General features: G+C 55.5%; 1 pseudogene; it reads left to right on the top strand.

Moving 5' to 3' along the window:
* Positions 1-18,604: 18,604 nt before the first annotated feature.
* On the top strand, positions 18,605-18,696 carry LOC138380090 (small nucleolar RNA U13; annotated as a pseudogene).
* The last annotated feature ends 1,304 nt before the right edge of the window (positions 18,697-20,000 follow it).

The raw sequence follows: 20,000 nt of genomic DNA, 5'->3' as shown, positions 1-20,000 counted from the left end.
CAAAACACGCACGGTTGGCGACTCCTGAGCGTTCGCGGTCGGGGCCCCTGGTCCAAAAGCCACCTCACTTCGAGGGGAACACTCCCCCGTCGGTACGGGAGAGGGGTCACCGAGGCAGACCAGGCCGGTGGCAGAGGCCCCCCACGGGGCCGGCCGGCACCACGTCGCCGGCCCGGCCCCACCACGATCGCCCACACGACCGTGCAACAACCCCCCCCTCGGGCAGGGAGGGAAGAGCACAAGCCGTGCGCTCGCCTTTCGAAGTCCGCCACGCACACATCGTGGGGACGCCGAGACAACGCCCCCCGCCCGCCCACGCGGCGCAGGAGGATGCCTCTGGGCTTGCCCGCCTCGACCCCCCCCAACCCCAAGCACGCTGCTCGAGGGTGTACCCAACGCAGCAGACGCTGCAGCGGCGACCAGAGGGGGACGCCGGGAACGAGGACGACAACCACCGCTCGGTTTCGGGCACCTTGGAGAACAACCCGGTGCGCTCCGGGGGCACCACAAAAGGGCCACGCAGACCCAGCAGCCGCGCGCCAAACGGGGCGCGCGACCGGGCGGGCGGCACGGCCCCACACCCGTCCGTCACGGGGAGGGGTGATCCCGGCCAGGCAACAGCCACACAGGGCGAGCGAGGGCTGCCCGCTGCGTCAAGAGGACTCACGATCCCCCGCCAACGCCACGAGGCCGAGGGCGGGGCGACCGCGGTCGGGCCGGATAGTCTCGCACCCGCGCCTCCCACGCACCGCCCACAGGCGGGGAAGGAGAGGTGAGGTGCCCGCGGGCAGAACGAGAAGAGCGGCCACCATTCACCATGAATGGGCCGTCCCTCGCCTGGCACGCGGCTCAAGGCCCGGGAGAGCGCGACGTCACCACATCGATCAGGCCCCGAGGACGGGGAGGGTTGGGGGAGGTCAGTCAGGCCGGCGAGGACAGCGATCGGAGGAGCCCGCTTCAGCCTCGCCAGCCCCGCCTCCCAAGCACAACCCAAAGACGAGGACCGCCTGACACGCAACGGCACAGAGCCAGCGGGGTAAGGGGCAAGGTTGCCGCAAACCTCCCCCCCCTCCGGGTGCCGTCTCTCGAGGGGACAAGAGACCAACGCGAGAGGCGGGCACCACCGTCGGGACACTCCGACGCCCTAGAGCCGGCGCGCGGGCCCAGGCGGTCAGCTCAAAGGGAACAGGGCAGGGCGCTGGATCCCCAGGAACCCAGAACCCTGTCCGCGTGCGGAGGCCCAACCCCTCCAGCGACAGTCGCCGAAGGACAGCGTGTCAGTACTAACCTGCAGGCGGAAGATGACGATATGAGGTGATCAAAAACACCGCGCAGGAAGACGGGGACCGAGCCACTTGAACACGCCTGCCCCCACGACACTCGACACGGCCACCTGTCCCCAGCAGGTCCCCAGCGCCAGCAGACAAGGGGCACTCAGGGACATCTGGTCGGCCCCCCCCCCCCCCGTGGCGTAGAGGGCCAGGGAGGCCCTCACCGTCCACGCGCGCCACCCAGGGCCCAGCACGGGGACTTGTGGAGGAGAAAACATCGGGACGGGACCGCCACGGCCCACGAGCGGCCGCGGGCCGACAGGGGTCGCCCTCGCCGGCCACCCAGGGCCACCCAGGGCCCGGTCCCCGGCCCCAGCACGGGGACTTGTGGAGGAGAAAACATCGGGACGGGACCGCCGCGGCCCACGAGCGCCCACGGGCCGACAGGGGTCGCCCTCGCCGGCCACCCAGGGCCACCCAGGGCCCGGTCCCCGGCCCCAGCACGGGGACTTGTGGAGGAGAAAACATCGGGACGGGACCGCCGCGGCCCACGAGCGCCCGCGGGCCGACAGGGGTCGCCCTCGCCGGCCACCCGCGCCACCCAGGGCCCGGTCCGTGCCCCCAGAGTAGGACTCGGAAGAAGCCACGGACGACTGGGTGCCACTCACAGGGCTATCCCTGCCTCCTGATCGGGAACCAGGGAAAATGGGTAGGAAAGGCGAGGCCGAGGGAGAGGGACACGCATGCACGGGACGGCGGCCGGTCGCCGGACACCCTCCTCTCCCGTCCGCGTGTGCCGTCTCCTTCCTGTCCCCGCGGGGTGGGTCGGGTCTCCAAAGCGGCCACAGCGTGCTGGTCGACCTGCCCGGGCAGCCCCGCAAGCCGCCTGGCTGGCTGAGCCTGGAAGCGCGGCGACAACGTCCTCCCGCCACACAGCCCTGCAGGCCCAAGCTCTGCCTCCCAGATGTCCCAGCCGGCGTCCCGGCACGAACCAGATGGCCCCGCGAAGGCTGCTTGCTTCCCGGAACTCAGCCTCGCTCGCATCGGGGACTGTCCCCTGCTTTGCCTGCTGCACCGAAGATGCAGAGGACAAGAGACTTGTAGAAAAGCGGCCGCCAGGTGGAGCCCGACCACAACCGGCGCCAGCCACCAGAGGTCTGCTGCAAAACACGGGGCAACCCTCTGGAGCCCATCATTTCAGAGTCCAGAAGGTCCCCCGGGGGCATCAAACACAGTCCCCCTACTCCCCACGGAAGCCATCGAAAAATGACGGGTCAGTCTAGGGCCACGCCACCCTGAACGCGCCCAATCTCGTCTGATCTTGGAAGCTAAGCAGGCCCCGGCCTGGCTAGCACTGGGATCAAAGAAAGGATGGGTCGGCCCGACCACCGACACCGTCCACCAAACCCGTCTCTGCACAGACCACAACATAGCCGAGAGACAGACAGGCAGAAACAGAAAGAGAGAAAGGGAGAGAAAGGAAAAGAACAGAAAGAAAAGAGACGGAGAAACAGAGAGAGAAAGTCAGAAAGAAGAAAACAGTAAATAAGAAAAGACAGGAAGAGGGCGCGGGGAAGAAAGAAAAAGGAAGGGAGGAAGGAGATAGGAAACACAGAAAGACAGAAGGAAAGAAGAAATAAGGAAAGAAAAGACAGGCAGAAAGAAAGAGAATGAGAAAAAGGAAGGAAGGATGGAAGCAGAAAGAAAGAAGAAAGAAAGAAAGACAGACAGACAGAAGGAGGGAAAGAAAGAAAAGAAAAAGAAAGGAAATTAAGAGAGAAAAAGAAAGAGCACGGAAAGATGGAAAGAGAAAAAGATAGAGAGAAGGAAGGGGAGAGAAAGTATAGAAAGAGACAGAAAGGAAGAAGGAAGGAGAGAGAAAGGAGAGAATGAGAAAGAAAGAAGGTAGGAAAGTAGAAAGGGGGAAGAAAGATGGAAAAAACAGAGATAGAAACACAGGATAACAGGAGAAAGGAAGAGAGGAAAGAAAAATGGAAAGAAATACGGAAGGAAGGAAGGCAGGCAGGCAGGAAGGAAGACAGGAAGACTGAAAGAAGGAAACAAAAAAGAAGTAAAGAAAAGGCAGAAGGAGGAAGAGAAAGAAAGAAAGAAGAGGGGGGGAGAGATGATAGGATGAGAAAACCTTTCTGTCGTGGAATCATAAAACCCCTTCCTATCTTAGGATCATGAAACCCAGGGTGGAACTATGATACACTTCACATTCTCAGAGCACGCCGGCTGGTGAAACAAAGAAAGAAGTCAGGGACAAAGAGAACACATTCACGGGGCCTGGCCGGGGGCCAGGGTGGGGCGGCCCGAGGCTGTCGCCAGAGCCATCTCTGTGGCAGGACGTCGCAACACGCCTACCGGATTTTCCCATAACGCTCGCCCGCCGCCAGGTGACCCCCGTCATCCACCGATCCAAGTGCCAGCCTGGAAAGGACGGGCTCCCTCGTGGGGGAGGGAGCGTGGGGGCGGGAGTGGGTACACACTGGGTCGCAGGCCTCCTCCCGGCCCCTCTCGGACCACGTCTCTCAGCCCTCGGGCACACTCCCCACCACTAGTCGACCAGAGAGCCCCCGGGGGGGGGGGGGCGGAGGGGGGCGTCCACGGCAGGGAGAGAGGACAGGGACCCATCGGCCCGTGCTAGATGCCACGGGTGGAGGCAGGACCTGCTGAAGACACACGAACAGTACGGAGAGGTTCAGAGCGGGGCCTAGGCGCAGCCACTCACGATGATCTCACAGTTGGACTATCTGTCACGGTGCACCGAAGCGCATGAAGTGGGCGCTCCCGGAAACGGCGTGTGTGTGTGTGTGTGTGTGCGCGCGCGCGTGCGCGTGCGCGTGTGCCTGTGTGTGGGAGGGAGAGAGAGAGAGAGAGAGAGAGAGAGAGAGATGGGAGAAGACGGTCGGTACATTCACTCACTCCTGTACCCGGGCCAGTCGTTTCTCCCGAAGGACAGAAATCCATAAAACACCCACGTCTAAAGAGTGTTTACACAGAGCTAACCCTAGGTCGAATCAGTCAGGAGTCGAGTGCGGGGAATCCTATGGTCCCAAACTGGGACTCCAGTCCCGGCCCCATAGCAAAAGGGGGTCATTTCTCAGAAAACGCACGCACACAGAAACGGGTAACGTTTATACAATTTTATACCGTGGTAGTGACTTCCTTCCCCGCGCCCGTGTTCTTGGGATTGGTCTCACTACATAGTACTTTTTTGTTTTTTCTGAGCTTTATTTTATTTTATTTTATTTTACTGTCATTTCGTTAGAGATGATGGGGAGGGGTGGCGGGGGAGCAGGGCATAGTTCACTCACTGGAAGCCTCAAACTCCTGGGCTCCAGCGATCCTCCTTCCTCAGCCTCCCAAATCGCTGGGACTACAGGCGTGTGCCACCATGCCCGGCTAATTTTTTTCTATTTTTGGTAGAGACGGGGGTCTTGCTTTTGCCGAGGCAGGTCTCGAACTCCTGACCTCAAGCGATCGGTCCTCCTCCCCGCCTTGGCCTAGGATTACAGGCGTGAGTCACCAAGCCTGGCCTGGATCGGTTTTTAATAGGTAAGGTCTACGAGACATCCCAGTCCAAACATCGATTCGGTGGGTCTCTACAGGATTCCGGGCGGAGATCCGATCTGGGGTTTACAACGTGGAGAATTAAGGCCTGGCTAGCAAAGAGCCCAGTGACTGAAGAGGGACGATGCTCGTCAGTCGTACAGAGCCTGAAAAGATGCAACACGGGGAAACGTTTCCAGGTTCCTCTCAGAAGAGGATGTCAGATGAGATGCCGAAACGAAAAGAATGGGTTCAAGCCAAAAGGAAAAATAGATAAATAAGTCAATAAATAAAACTACGGGAGACAGCCAGGAGACACTGTTTCCTCAGAAATGGCTAGGAAGCCTCCCAGGATAACCTGGATAGCAGCATATGTTCCTCCTCTTCCTCCGGCTCCCTCTCTTGTGTTCGTGTTTGTTTTCTGCAAACGCCAAGATGGGGCAGGGGTGGGGGACACCACGCCGGGTGGGCGAGCAGATCACCCTGCCCACCACAGGAGGGAGCACACACACACCCACCCACCCCGGGTCATCACTCTGTAGTTCCGCGTGAGTGAGGTGAGGCCCGGAACGGTGCTAGTAGCTTTCCAAGTGGTCAAAAAGAATGCACAATAACTGGACCGAGGCCTGTCTGGACGCTGTAAAGGCCCACTTGAAAACTTATGCTTGCTCGCTAGGTGACCGATGTCCGCTTGACCTATGTCTGTAATTGGAAATACGTACCTTGCGGAGATAAAACAAAGCAATTAACTTGTAACTAAGTGTTTAAACTTTCCAGCTGCCTGTTGTAAAATTGATTGTGCTTGCTTAACGCCTGAAAGAATGTTCCTTAATTGGAGCTATCTGTTTCTGTAAACCTGCTCGCTTAAAGACTGTAACCGAAACGAAACGGGGGCCCGAGGCTGGTCCCGGACCACACAGCTGCGGAGTAGGTGGTATAGTGTTGTTTCAACCGCCGTGCCTAAAGTCACGGAGCTCTAGCTTAGGATAGTCTGAAACCTTCCTGCTTTTTTCGGCTCGGGGCCATTCTCTGTACCTGTACCCTAACAGGGCAGGGGGTGGTCGCTGGCCAGCTAATATGGACTCATGACTTGGCTCAATTCGGTCTCTAGGTTGTCCTGTCTCGCACTCCGTACTATAACAGATGCCATACCGGTTCAACCCAGCTCTGAAGGAAAGAAATGCGGAGCGTTCCACTAGCCGGAGGAAGGCAAAACGCACCTCTGCCTTCCTCTGAGGGCACGTCTGAGTGAACGGGTCGTTCTCCCTGCCCGTCACCCCAAGCCCCTCATCCCGGACCCCACCACACCCGGCCTTGACCTCCTCGGCCCTGCCCACCAGGCCCCATCATGGCCTCTGGAGCCTGGGCTCTCTCTCTCTCCAGGCACTGGCACTGCCCCCCGCCCCCACCCCGGGACATGAGATCCAGGGCCTCTGTCTCCCAGGCCTCCCAGCTGTCTTGACTTGCGGACTCAGTGCCTGCTCTGCCAGAGAGACCTCTTGCTGCGGGGTGGCTCTCAGTGGCTGCATCTCAGCGGTCTAACGTGTCCCCCACCATCCACGTGGCCGCCGGCGTCAGGCTTCGGTGCCGTAGTGCCACCCTGCCTCCCTTCCGGGGGAATCCCACGCTGCCTCAGGCCCATTATGACCTGGAAGAGGCTGCACCTGTGGGGTCTGCCCATTTCCATTACCCCCCCCCACACACACACACATCACCCCCCGGTCCCCCCATAGGGGTTAGGAAGAAGGCAACACTTCCTGGTACAAGGGTTGAACTGAAGGGGCGAGTGAGTGGCCACCTGGCAGGGGCATCGCAACAGATGGCTGAAGAAGTCAGCCGCCGAGTGCAGAAATGTCACGGAACTTGGGGTGCCACTGCCTTGCTGAGATAGGGCCAGGGCAGGCTTTAAAAGGCTAAAATTCTCCCTGCCTTTGGTACGTTAATACAGAACCCATGGTCCTTTCTAATTTTTGATTCCCGGAGAGGCAGGAAGTATTCCAAATGGCCACGCCATGGCTTTTCTAAATTGCCCACAAGGCCTTCTCCGACCCAGCGGGTCAGGGGTTTGCTTTGGTGTTACATCGTGGTAAAAGAGACATCCCACAGCAGTGACCATGTCCATCGACTCCGTCGGCGCTCTCAGGCTCGTAGTCCCACTTTTCAGACAAGCCTGGATGGCCACTCCGTGTCACTCTTTGCCAAATGCCAGCCACTCTCCTCCCCGCCCCGCATCCCCCATTTGGCCACCACAACTCTTCATCCCCAGGCGCCCTCCGGTAAAGTGTGCTCCTGTCTGTACACCTACTCCGTTGGGGGCGGGGGGGGGGGGGCGAGGTGGCACAAGAGGTGGCTGGTGGCCGGAGCAGGCCCGCCACCTTGAGTGTGTGGAACAGCGCTGAGGATTTCCTAAGGGAAGAAAGAGGGTGGGGAGAGCGAGAGAGCATCTCCTCCTCGTGAACCTCACAGATGATTGAGGACAAACAGGCCTGCGGGGGGGGGGGGGGGGAGAGGGGGGGAGCAGGGAGGGTGCCGAGTCTGCACCAGAGAAAATGGCTTTGTGGGGGGGTGGGAGGGGAAGAGGGCAGAAAGATTTTCTGTCTTTCTAAAACTTCCCCCAGGCTTTTGGGAACTTGCAGCCCGGCCTGCATCCCTGCATCCCTGAGGCACGTTAACTCTTTGGTTATAACTCCAGGTGGCCCCCAGGGTGGGCGGCCCACAGAGTTCAAGGGCTTTCTTCTCAGCAGAGACGGGACCTTTAGAACAGCTAACTGCAGTAATTGCCTGAAGCTGAGAACCAACCCTCCCTCCTTTAAAACCTCTGTATTTCTGCCTAGGCCTATGTTCACGAAATTTGGGGGTTTGAGACTGAGAAGCTCTACCCTATTTATTTCCTCCTTTGTCAGCAAAGTAGACTCTCTGTTTTCTTACTCCTCATACCGCTTGTCCTCGTTACTCGGCCTCGTGGACAAGCAGCTGAGCTTTCGGTCACAAGTCCACACCCCAGGGTGGAGGGGTCCAATCCACCCCTGTCCAGACCTGGGCCCTTCCTGCCTCCCTCCCGAGACGATCTGTTTGGCAGCCCAGCCGCCTTGGACTGGGCCACAAGGAGGACACAAAGTAAAGACCCAGCCCCCCCCCCCCCACACACACACGGTAGTGGCGGTGGGTGGCAGTTCTCCAAGGGTTTGGGGCTTTTCCTGAGGCAGGAGACGGAGGGGACTGATTTCTTTAGAGCTCCGTCCCCTCCCCCATGCGCTGTGCCGCCTGGAAGCGGCAGCTCGCGGGGCGGGGTCGGGGCTGAAAGCGGCTCCACCCGAGAGAAGCCCGAGGCGGCTACGTGCGAGCGCGCATGCGCAGTCAGCTCGCGGGGCGGGGTCGCGGCTGAAAGCGGCTCCGCCCGAGAGAAGCCCGAGGCGGCTACGTGCGAGCGCGCATGCGCAGTCAGCGCAGTGAGTGGGGGAGGGGTGGAAAACGGCGGAAGGGCTCCGCCGAGGGCCCGGCCATCTGTGCGGCCAGGCTAGGGGTTTCCCTCTTGGGCCGGGAGCTCGTACTCCGCCCCCAGCCCGCAGGCAATCCCGAGGGGCAGAAGCACGACTTGCTGGGCACCTCCTCGGGCGAAGCGGTCGCGGTGGCTGGGTTACGTGGGGCCCAGACGAGTCTCTGGTTCTGGGAGCGGCACCTCCCCCACGCGCCTCTCCTCTTGGGCCTTCACCACCCCCCCACCCCCGCTCCGGCCCCAGGGGAGGGGAGGAGTGGGGGGCAGGGATCTTAAGCCGCCCCCCGCCCGCCACCGCCAGCTGACCCGTCCCGTGGTTGGCCCAGGGAACCCTAGAAAAACCCTTAAACCTGAGCTGCTGCCCCGCAAGGACAGGGGAAGTCAGACACCCCTCCCTGATGGAGTCAGATTTTATAACAATGAGATACTGAATGTCCGACGGGCCTAAGGCCAGGCAAGACAAAGCTTAACGCATATCTAGCAGGCCAACCGTTTACTGAACTACAGGGCACTTGAGTTTTGGGTAAACTGTCCAGTGGCTTGTCTGTGATTAGCAGACCTCCTTACCTTAACTGAAAACATGATGCAAAGCCTTTAGGCAGAGGTTCATTTATGTCATCAATTGCAAATCAAAGAATCTTTAAACCCAGCTGTAAACCTGTAAACACCGCACCCTCCCTCCCCCGCCCCCCCCAACTGCCAGATGTCCTGCCTTTTCAGCGCAGACCAATGTACCCCTTCCATGTTTTGATTTGTGATTTTACATGTAATTCCTGTCTCCCTAAAATGTATGAAGCCAAACTGTAACCCACCCCACCACAATGGGTCCGCTTGCTCAAGGCTTCTTGGGCGTAGCTCTCTGGGCCATGATCACGGCCGTTGGGCTCAGAATAAAACTCTTTAAATTATTTTGCGGTGATTTGGGGTTCTTTTCCATGGACGAGTCAATCGTGTTCACATTATTTTAGCCTTGGGAGCTTTTTCTTTTCTATTATGTCTGATCCTGATCGCTAGCCAGGTATTCATTCATATTTTTGGTTGGTGGTGGTGCTCAAGCTCGTCTTTGTACGTCCCAAATTGGCGAAAGCCACCGTGAATATGTTTTACACCTTCCAAGAGCTAGCGCTTATTGCCGTATCATAACCAGGGCTCGCAGCAATTTTTCTTTTTTTTTTTTTTTAAAGCTGCTTCCACTTTCTACCTGGGTATACATACGAGTATACCCTTTAAATGAATGCTTGCATCGAGGAACCAGGAAGTGGTTTTTGTTGTTGTTGCTGTTGTTGTTTTCCCCCAGTCATTTATCTGCTCCTCAACCCTCATTATTTATCTCTCTCACACACAGACACACACACACACACACACACACACACAAACACACACACCCCATCTCTGTAGAAAAGCTCACGGAGATTGTTCATCCACCGCGTGCTTTCTGTTGACAGTATCTGAGACGATAAGGAGCACCATGCATTCTGTTCTAAGAGAAAAATTGCATATATCAGTATGATTATATTTTACTTCTTGTGTGAATTTAGTGGATCTCATAAAAGCTGATCTTGATTTTCACAGCAGAGAAAAGTGGGCTTCTGTTTTGGTTTTGTTTTTGTTTTTCTGGAGGGGTGGTGTCTTCACATAAGTGATCATCTTTACAAGTATGCTATATCCGAGAAATTTCAGAAAGCTGCAAAGAGTGACTTGTTGACAATGCTTGCATTGAATGATGTATCTGAATCTGTGAATCGAAGGGGTCAGCATCTGACCAGAAAGCACTGTTAGAGGAAGAGGGGTTTCGGGTCTTTTCCTAAATTGTATCTGCCTAAGGCGGAAAATATTTCTGTTTCCCTATGACATGGTATTTTCCTCACAAGCAGTGTTAATGGCTCCATATGACTCTAGACTGGCTGCAGAGCAGAGACTCCATGGTCTCCACTACTTGACTCTGTCTGTCCAAGAATGGCCTCCACAGCTCTCCTCTGTGAGATATCCACTCTCAGAGGTGGCACGGTATGGTGGGTAGGGGGATATGCTGGATTTTGAAAACTCAGAGTTTGAACCCCAGTGCTTTATTTCTTAGCAACATGAACTTTGTCAGATCACATCACCCTGCTGAAGCCCAGTCACCTAAAGGGTAGAAAATGCAATGGATAGATTGACGCTTCTCTTCTCTTCTCCTCTCTTCTTTCTCTCTTTCTTTCTTTCCTTGTGTCTTCCTGTCTCTCTCTCTCTCTCTCTCTTTCTTTTTGTCTTTTTCTTTTTTTTCTTTTGACGGGCCCTCACTCTGTTCCCCAGACTAAAGTGCAGTACCATCATCATAGATCACTGCAACTTCAAACTCCTGGCCTCAAGCGATCCTTTCCCCCTAGGCTTCCCAAAGTGCTAGGATGCAGTTTTATTTTTATCTGTGACACCATGGGAGGAAATATCTTTTATGGTCATAGGGTCAGAAATTTAGATCTCTTCTTTGAACTCATGGTAGCGGCTAACTGGGATTTTCAGTGTGTAAACGTAAGCCACTTGTAATTTCACCAGTACTCCCGTTACTTGTCATCTATTCAGGAGGTGAACTCTTCTTCCCCTACCATCTACTGTTCAAACGCGTTGGCCACAAGGATAATTTGAATATCAGATTCAGAGCACAAATAATTAAGGTCCTGTAGCGTTAATAAGTAAAAGGGGCCACACACAAACCTGTGGAAGTCTGTGTCCCTTCCAGTTTTTTATTTTGTTTGTTTGTTTGTTTGTTTTTGGGTCCCCCCCCCCCCCCCGAGACTGAGTCTCACTCTGTTGCCCGGGCTAGAGTGAGTGCCGTGGCGTCAGCCTAGCTCACAGCAATCTCAAACTCCTGGGCTCAGTCGATCCTCCTGCCTCAGGCTCCCCAGGAGCTGGGACCACAGGCATGTGCCACCATGCCCGGCTAATTTTTTTCTATATATTTTTAGTTGTCTGGACAATTTCTTTCTATATTTTTAGTAGAGACGGGGGCGGGGGGTCTCACTCTCGCTCGGGCTGGTCTCGAACTCCTGACTTTGAGCGATCCTCCCGCCTCGGCCTCCCAGAGTGCTAAGTTTACAGGCCTGAGCCAACGCGTCCGGCCTGTGTCCATTCTTTAATGTTGTGTGTTGCTCAGTTATGAAAAGGCAAGGGAACATAAAATCCGAGTTTTAGGGATGACTTATAGGCTCAGTATTCTTTTTTTTTTTTTCCTCCTCTAAGCCTATGTGAATATCAAGGAGGGTAAAAAATTCAGTGTTCTCAGTTCAGTGCCCAACCAACCTCTGTTTCCAGAGTAAAAATTGAGCATCCTATTACACCTTTATTTCCCTTTGGTATGCTAAGGCCCAACTCGGCAGAGAGGTCACTGTTTATTCTCTTTGCTAAGATCACATGTGCCATAGTCTGTCTGCTTTGTCTCCTTTAGGGGTAATCATCCAATCTTACCCGGGCCCCTCACATCCTCGTGACAATAGGCCTCCTTGGTTTACTGAAATAGAAAAGACCGGCTCATCAGCAATGTTCGATCGGTTGCTTCAGAAACAAATGTTGTTCTGCTTTCTTTACTATGGTTTTTTTTTTTTCCTTCTTTCTTCCGTCAGACCCAATCCGATATAGGTGGGAGAGAAGGTAACCGGAGCCTCTTGAAAAACCGAAGTGAACCAAAGCGAGCTCACAGATTCAGATAGAAATCAGGAGGAAGAAAAATTGAGAGATAACATGGATTTTCTGTCTAGCGGGTGTTCTCACACTTCAATTTTACCAGAAGCGTTAGGTAGGATGACGATGACGATAATTGTGACAAACACTATTCTCATTGGACAGATAAGGAGGCAGGCTCAGAGTGACGAGTAACCTGGGCCTAAATAGATCGCTAAGAAGCATCATAGTGTGTTCCTTGGTTACGCTGTTTTGTGAAGCTCAAAAAGTTTGGGGTGCGCGTGCGCGTGCGTCCATGTGCGTACGCAATCATAGGTGTTCTAGTAAAACGGATATGAGGTAGGATTTCCCATACCTTCAATGATTTCATGTCCTGCAGGAACATAATGTTCCGGGATCAGGTTTTTATTCTGCCTTCTGTGCCACATGCTCAACATGCCTGTGACTTTACAGCCGAGACTTGCTCAGGGGGAGCCCATTCTCATCTTCTGGGAGGTTCTGCTAATCTTTAAAAGACAAGGACATAGGAAGATGATCCTATAACAACGACTGTGACCACGATTAAAGGCTTACTGTTTACCACGCGTGCTTCTGTGGGCTTTGCCTGCATTTGCTTTTTCACTCTGCACAATATCCCTGTGAGGTAGGCACCATGATTTCTGCATTTGCAGATGAAGAGGCTGAGGCTCAAGAGGATGTATGACTCGCCAAGTTACCAAACACGGAGTGTCGTCCAGGAAGCCAGTCCAGGCCCCCCGGCTCTGCAGCCACTCTGCAATGCTGATTCTGAGCCTGACCGTTTCATCACTGGTGGCTCCCTGAGAACCTTGACTCGGCCCCCTTCCTCAGTTCACTTGGGAAACATATTCATGTGTGTGTATTTCTCTCCTTCCCTCTCCCACCCCCCCCTCTCTGTTTTAGTTTTTATTATTTTGAAAAGTGCATAGAACGATAAAAACTTTAAAAGTAGGAAAAAGCTTACGGAACACGTAAGGACACAGAGAAAGAAAATATCTGTGTACAACAGTGCAACGCATTTGTGTTTTAAGTCGTGGTGTTGCAAAAGAGTCCAAAAGTTTAAAAGAAAGAAAAACAAACAAACAGACAAACAAACAAACAAACAAAAAAAAAAACCAAACCACCATGGAAAAGTTTATGAAGTGAAAACACTTACAGTAAGCTAAGGTTAATGTATTATTGAAGAAAGAAATTTCTAAAGGTAAATGTCGTGTGGCCTAAGTGTCCAGGGTTTATGAAAACCTACAGTAAGTAATGTCCTAGGCCTTCACATTCACTCACCACTCACCGCCAACTCACAGACTCACCCAGAGCAACCTCCCGCCCGCCCTGCAAGCTCCATTCACCGTAAGTGCCCTGGCCAGGTGTCCCACTGCACAGAAACCTATTAGACTGCATTTCTTCCCATTACTATCAGTAGTTGTACATTTCTTAGGACTGTAGGCCTACGATACACCTCCAGGCATAGTTAGGGGTTGGGAAGAGGAGGGAAGAGGCCATTCTTCATTTATTAATTGGGTAGCATGGGGGCAGGGGAGGCAGTTTCCTCCTTCTCCTCCTCGTCCCCCTTCTCTCTTGTTTTGCTTCTCCCTCTCTTGTTTTTCTTTATTCCCCTCCCAGTTCCCCCTTCCATCGTCTCGATGGATTTGGATGAGACGTAGACATTTTCTACGTCAGGCCTTAATCATACCGAGGGAGCAGGAGAAAAGTAAGCCGCCTACCATGACACGATGGAATGGAAGTTTGTCAGCCATTGACTGCTGTGGCATTCCGACATTTAGTGTCTTCAGGACATTCTATATTTCTGCTATCCCACTAGACTATATCTCCTCGATCACTACTGTGTGGCCACATCCCAGCTGTTTCGTGAGCCACCCTCAATGTTCGTGACAATGTAGTGTGGGGACTCCCTCCGTCTGGTGCCTTAAACTCGCACATTTGGGGTTTTGTATCAGGATAGCAAAGCGATCGCCTTTAAATAACCTGGCTGGCCATGGTGGCTCATGCCCGTGATCCCCGCAACTTGGGAGGCAGAGACGGGAGCGTGACTTGAGCCCAGCAGCTGGAGACCAGCCTGGGTAACACGATGAGACCTCATCTCTACCAACAAAAAAAAGAAAAATTATGGCGGGTGTGGCAGCATTTGCCTATAGTCCCAGCTACTCAGAAGGCTGAGGCAGAGAGGATCACTTAAGCCCTGGATTTGGAGCTTGCTGTGAGCTACAATCAGGCCAAGGCGGCCTGGGAGAGGACAGAGTGAAAGAAATCCTGTCTCAAAAAAGAAAAGAAAAGAAAAGAAAGAAAACAAGACCGATAACACAACACAACTTAGAAGACTTGGTGTTACTGAAAGCTCGGCCACTTGCCCACGAGGCCGAATAACGAGGACAAGCTGTTTGAGGAGGAAGGAAAGAGAGAGTCTATTTTGCCGGTAAAGGAGAAAATAGGGTAGACCTTCCCATCTCAAGCCTCCGAATTTCCCCGAACATAGGGCTAGGCAGAAATACAGAGCTTTTAATGAGGGGGGGGGGAGGGGTTCTCAGCTTTAGCGATGATTGTGGTTAATTATTTCAATCGTCCAGGCTCTGCCAAAAACAAAGCCTGTGAACTCTGCCGGCTGCCCACCTGGGGGGGGGGGGGGCGGGGCAGGGGACCACTTGGGAGTTTTAAGAAAAGATTTAACCTGCCTTGGGGACATAGGCCAGACTACAAGCTCCCAAAAGTGGTGGTGGTGGTGGTGGTGGTGGTGGTGGGGAGCGTAAAACGACAGAACGTCTTTCTGTCCTTTATTGGTTTCTCCTTTCCCCCCCCCCCCCAGGTGCCAAAAGACCTGAGACTGATGCCGAAAAGAAATAGGTACAGGCGCCCACGTGCACACACAAAGATATACGATCGAATACATCGTGTTGACAGTCGGGGAAACTGGAAGATGATGGGGAAGTATCACGAGCAACTTTGTATTTCTTCCAGGACAGGAAAATGGACACGAAGAGAAAAATTCATCGTTCTCGGCGTAGGATAAAAAGCCACATCTTGTTACTTAATATAATTCATTCTGTGATTTAAGTTTTTATACGATATGATATTCGATAAGCCTAAAAAACAAGATAAAAGAGAAACAAACCAAAGGGAAAAAATAAAAATAAAAAAGACGACGGGCAGAGGCCTACGGTCCCGGGAGGAGGCAGAGAGCGGGAGGAGGGGCGCCTCCCGCAGACAACAGGGCGGGTGGGCGGAGACCCGCTAGAGGCTAGGGCTGCCCCGGGCGGGCCCAGAGCTGCGGGCCCGGGAAGAAGAGGGTGGGACCGTCCGGACCGTGCTCTCCTCCCCGCCCTCCACACCTCCCGGGAGTCAGCTCTTAAACTCCCAACGTCACCTGACTTTCCGGATCCCGAGGTCTGATCAAAGTGGCCGCTAGGTGACACCCAGCAACCGCTGCCGGTGTCATCCTGAAAAGAACGGACCCTATGACTGACGGGGGTGGGGCGGGGTGGGGGTGGGGCGCACAGCGGGTGGCCCGGCCAGCTCCCCTTCCTCCTCGGAGCGGATCGGATCATCTGGAACTTTATCCAGAGAGGAGAGAGTGCCCCTGGGTGTGTGCTAGAAGCCGGAGGGTTGGGGCAGGGACCTACCCAAGAGAGAAGTAGAGTACAGGGAGTTTCAGAGTTGACCCACTCACGATCTCGCCCTGGTCAATACAAGAGTGGCAATATCTGTCACCGTGGAATGAACACTTGGTACCGAAGACCTTTGTCTATGCTGGCCCCCCTATGCCTAGGGGGGGGCATGTGGCCAGAATCTGACATCCTAAACGTCTTCGTAGAAAGAATTTGGGGGTGGGGGTGGGGGAGAGAGACAGAAAAAGAAAAGAGAGGGGGAAAGAAATGGCTGCCACAAAACTATCAGAACAGAGAAGCGACCGATAGGGCCTATCTGGTTAAGTTCTTTCCCTACCCAGAGAACGACTTGACGTAGCTGACGTCACTGCAGTCAGGCCACGTTCCGGTGGACACAGAGAGTCAGGGATAGAATTTCACGCTCGGCACTGTCTCTCGTGACAGCGGGAAGGTGGAGGGTGGCTGAGGGTTCTATGCTCCTTTATCACACACCGTCAGGTAGGTCAGGTAAAATTGAGGACAGATTTCCAGTGTTTCGAGAAAGGAAGAGCACTCGTGCAGGCCATCTATCTGTACGTGGGAGAGTGTCCCCGAAAAGTGGCTTTCAGTGCCGGGATGTGCCTAGGCCAAGAAGGTACACGATCCTGAGTGAGAATGGTCCGTCCCATAGAGTCAGTCGGTAGGAGGCCACCGGTCGAGACGGAACTGCCCCCCCCACACCCGCCCCCGCCCCACAGAGCAGACAGACTCAGAATGGAGTCACTCGGTGCCAGTGCCCTGCCCGGGTGCCCCATCATTCAACCGAACTGGGAAACAGGTGGGCTTTCCGACCCTCGGGAGGGAGCTTCACGGCGGGCGGACAGATCAGAAGGGGCCCGGCTCCCTTGAGCGGGCAGGCTGGGGACGGTCGGTGGGGTCTCTTGACAGGAGGCACCACGGAACCCTTGAGGCAATGTCGGGGGCACCTATGTTGCGGTCCAAAGCTAGCGTCTGAGAAGTCGTCCCGAAAGAATGATGGCGTCAACAAGTCCCCTCCGTTCAAGAAACGAGATTCATTTCTAGAGGAGGGCCACCCACGCGGGAGAACCGTAGGCTTCCTGTGGACATTCTCTTCAAAAGGCAATTCACTCAGCGGAGTGAAAATCGGAAAAATCGCTGTCCTCTGACGCAGCTGCAGAGAAAAGATGGCACCAAAATCAATGAAACACACACACACACACACACACACACACACAAACACACCTCCTCCCATCTGAACGAGCACTCCGGACGGTCACATAGGGAGAGCGACGGGCTCTCTTCCCACCCTGTGGTTTTCTACCTTTCGTTGCGGTTTTTTCCCTCAGTGGATAGAGGAGGAGACACAGGGGGCTCAGCCGGCATGCGAGTGGGTTTATCATCCTCTGTGAGTATCAACACGCGACACCACCTAAGTGAAGGAACACACCGGTGTTTCATGTCATGTGGCTCAATGCCTGGCAGATACGAGCCTTTGCAGGCCTCCTCGTGATCGACAGGACGTCGCCTTGGACACGGACACATCTTGTCCCTCCCTCCCGAGGCGATAGGCGGTTCCGTACCTCCTCGGGGCCAGGGCACAGTCTGCCTAGGCACCTACAACACGTGTGGCAACAGCCTCGATGGCTCTGCCATGAGAACGAACTCCCGTGGCACGGGGGTGGGGTGGGGGGGGGTCGGGTGCTGAAGAATTCAGCTGAGTGAAGGAATGCCACGGGATTCAGAGTGCCATCGGTGGGCTGAGAGGCGAGCAGGGCGGGCTTTGAAAGGGTAACATTCTCCCTGCCTTCCGTCTGTCTGTGAATACAGAACGTACACGCCAGGCGGGGTGGCTCACGCCTGTAATCCTAGCACTCTGGGAGGTAGAGGCGGGTGGATCGCTCAAGGTCGGGAGTTCGAGACCAGCCTGAGCAAGAGCGAGACCCCCATCTCTACTAAAAATAGAAAGAAACTATATATCTAAAAATATATACAGAAACAGTATCTAAAAATATATACAGAAAAATATTAGCCGGGCACGGTGGCGCATGCCTGTAGTCCCAGGTACTCGGGAGGCTGGGGCAGTAGGATCGCTTGAGCCCAGGAGTTTGAGGTTGCTGTGAGCTAGGCTGACGCCACGGCACTCTAGTCTGGGCAACAGAGTGAGACTCTGTTTCAAGAAAAAAAAAAAAAAAAAAAATATATATATATATATATATATATATATATATACACACACACACACACACACACACACACACGTATATCCAATTAGCTGGGCATGCTGGCACATGCCTGTAATCCCAGCTACTCGGGAGGCTGAGGCAGTCTGATCGCTTGAGCCCAGGAGTTTGAGATTGCTGTGAGCTAGGCTGACGCCATGGCACTCTAGCCAGGGCAACAGAACGAGAGACTCTGTCAGAAAGAAAAGAAGAGCGAGAGCGAGAGAGCGAGAGAAAGAAAGAAAGGAAGGGAGAGAAAGGAAAGAGAAGGAAGGGGGGGAGAGGGAGAGAGAGAGAGAGAGGAGAAAACTATTAAAAAATTCGGGACCAGATCCATCGGTCGGTACTCAGAAGCGTGACGATCGGGTGTTCCCGAGCACGTGTGAGATGTGTCTTCTCCCTGACGCCGCGTTTCCTCCACACACACATCACCCATCTGCCGTGGAAAAAAAGCAACAAAAAGAGAGAAAGAGATTAAGAAGGGAAAATGGAAACAGGGCAAAAGAGGAAGAAAGAAAGAAATTTCGAAAAAAGAGACCAAAGTCACAGCGAGAAGGAAGAATACTGAGCCCAGAGCGACACCTAGTGACCACACCGTCACAAGCACCCTAGGGCCCCAATTCGCCAGAGACATCTGGTGGACCCCAGGGCAACATGTGGTCGACCCGGGGCCATGGCGTCTGCAGCCGATTCCCAGGCGGGCACACGAGCCCGGGGAAACTCATTCTCAGCGCGGGGAGGAGGGGAGGGGAAATAATAGCAAAGTCACACCAGATCCCTTTCTAGTTCATAAACGTGTTGATTGCGTGTTCACGCGCACGTGTGAGAAGGGCCTCCTGGTGTGTCGGCACGTCACCCGCGTGACGTGAAACCATGAATCCGGGGGGGGGGGGGGAGCGGAAAGGCGGGCAGGAAAAGGCAAAGAGAGAATAGATAAAATGAAAGGACCAAAAACAAAGTCACACAGCAGGGTAGGGGAGTGAGAGCAAGTCGAGAGACTGCAGACAGAAACTCCGAGAGGAGAGGAATGCTCCGGAGCGCCCCTCGCCCCGCGCGAGAAGAATACCGATCGCAGGGTGACCCCTAGGGGCAGCGAGGCCAGAGAGACCACATCCGCCCCGAAGCCCCCCTGTCAGGATGACAACCACAGAGCAGACATCTGGTCAACCACCCAAGGACCAGACATCTGGTCAACCAGCGAACCCATGCGGAGGCCGCATGCAGCAGCGACATCTGCTCGACCACTCAGGGTGCTCCCTGCCGGGAGGGTGTGTCTCTATGTGTGTGTGTCCGGGGGGGGGGGGAGATTGCGATGAAAGTCACGCCAGGTCCCGGGATAGTTCGTGAGCGTGATAATTGCGTGTGTGTGGAGAAAAAACGGGGCGGGGCGATAGGGAGTAAAGAAAGGAGGAGCGGGCGAGCGGAGGGGTGGGGAAGGAGAGGGAGTCGAGAAGCCCGCAACCGCAGCGCCTCCTGGCGGTGATCCCCCTCCATAGCATCGATGGGGCCAGCCCCGCAGAGACTAAGTGCGACGGGACATCTGGTCAACCCCAAGGACCATGGGATCCCGGCACGAAACCGGCGGAGGAGGAGGAGGAGGAGGAGGAGGAGGAGGAGGAGGAGGAGGAGGAGGAGGAGGAGGAGGAGGAGGAGGAGGAGGAGGAGGAGGAGGAGGAGGAGGAGGAGCTAGGCGGCGGTGGCGGTGGCGGCGGGCTAGGCGGCGGAGGCGGGCTAGGCGTCGGCGGGCTAGGCGGCGGAGGCGGGCTAGGCGGCGGCGGGCTAGGCGGCGGAGGCGGGCTAGGCGTCGGCGGGCTAGGCGTCGGCGGGCTAGGCGGCGGAGGCGGGCTAGGCGTCGGCGGGCTAGGCGGCGGCGTGCTAGGCGGCGGAGGCGGGCTAGGCGGCGGCGGGCTAGGCGGCGGAGGCGGGCTAGGCGGCGGCGGGCTAGGCGTCGGCGGGCTAGGCGGCGGCGTGCTAGGCGGCGGAGGCGGGCTAGGCGGCGGCGGGCTAGGCGGCGGAGGCGGGCTAGGCGGCGGCGGGCTAGGCGTCGGCGGGCTAGGCGGCGGAGGCGGGCTAGGCGTCGGCGGGCTAGGCGGCGGAGGCGGGCTAGGCGTCGGCGGGCTAGGCGGCGGCGTGCTAGGCGGCGGAGGCGGGCTAGGCGGCGGCGGGCTAG

Source organism: Eulemur rufifrons, unplaced genomic scaffold (assembly GCF_041146395.1).
Source record: "Eulemur rufifrons isolate Redbay unplaced genomic scaffold, OSU_ERuf_1 scaffold_266, whole genome shotgun sequence".
In the NCBI taxonomy this organism is placed as follows: domain Eukaryota; kingdom Metazoa; phylum Chordata; class Mammalia; order Primates; family Lemuridae; genus Eulemur; species Eulemur rufifrons.
This window is presented reverse-complemented; position numbering and strand designations above follow the sequence as displayed.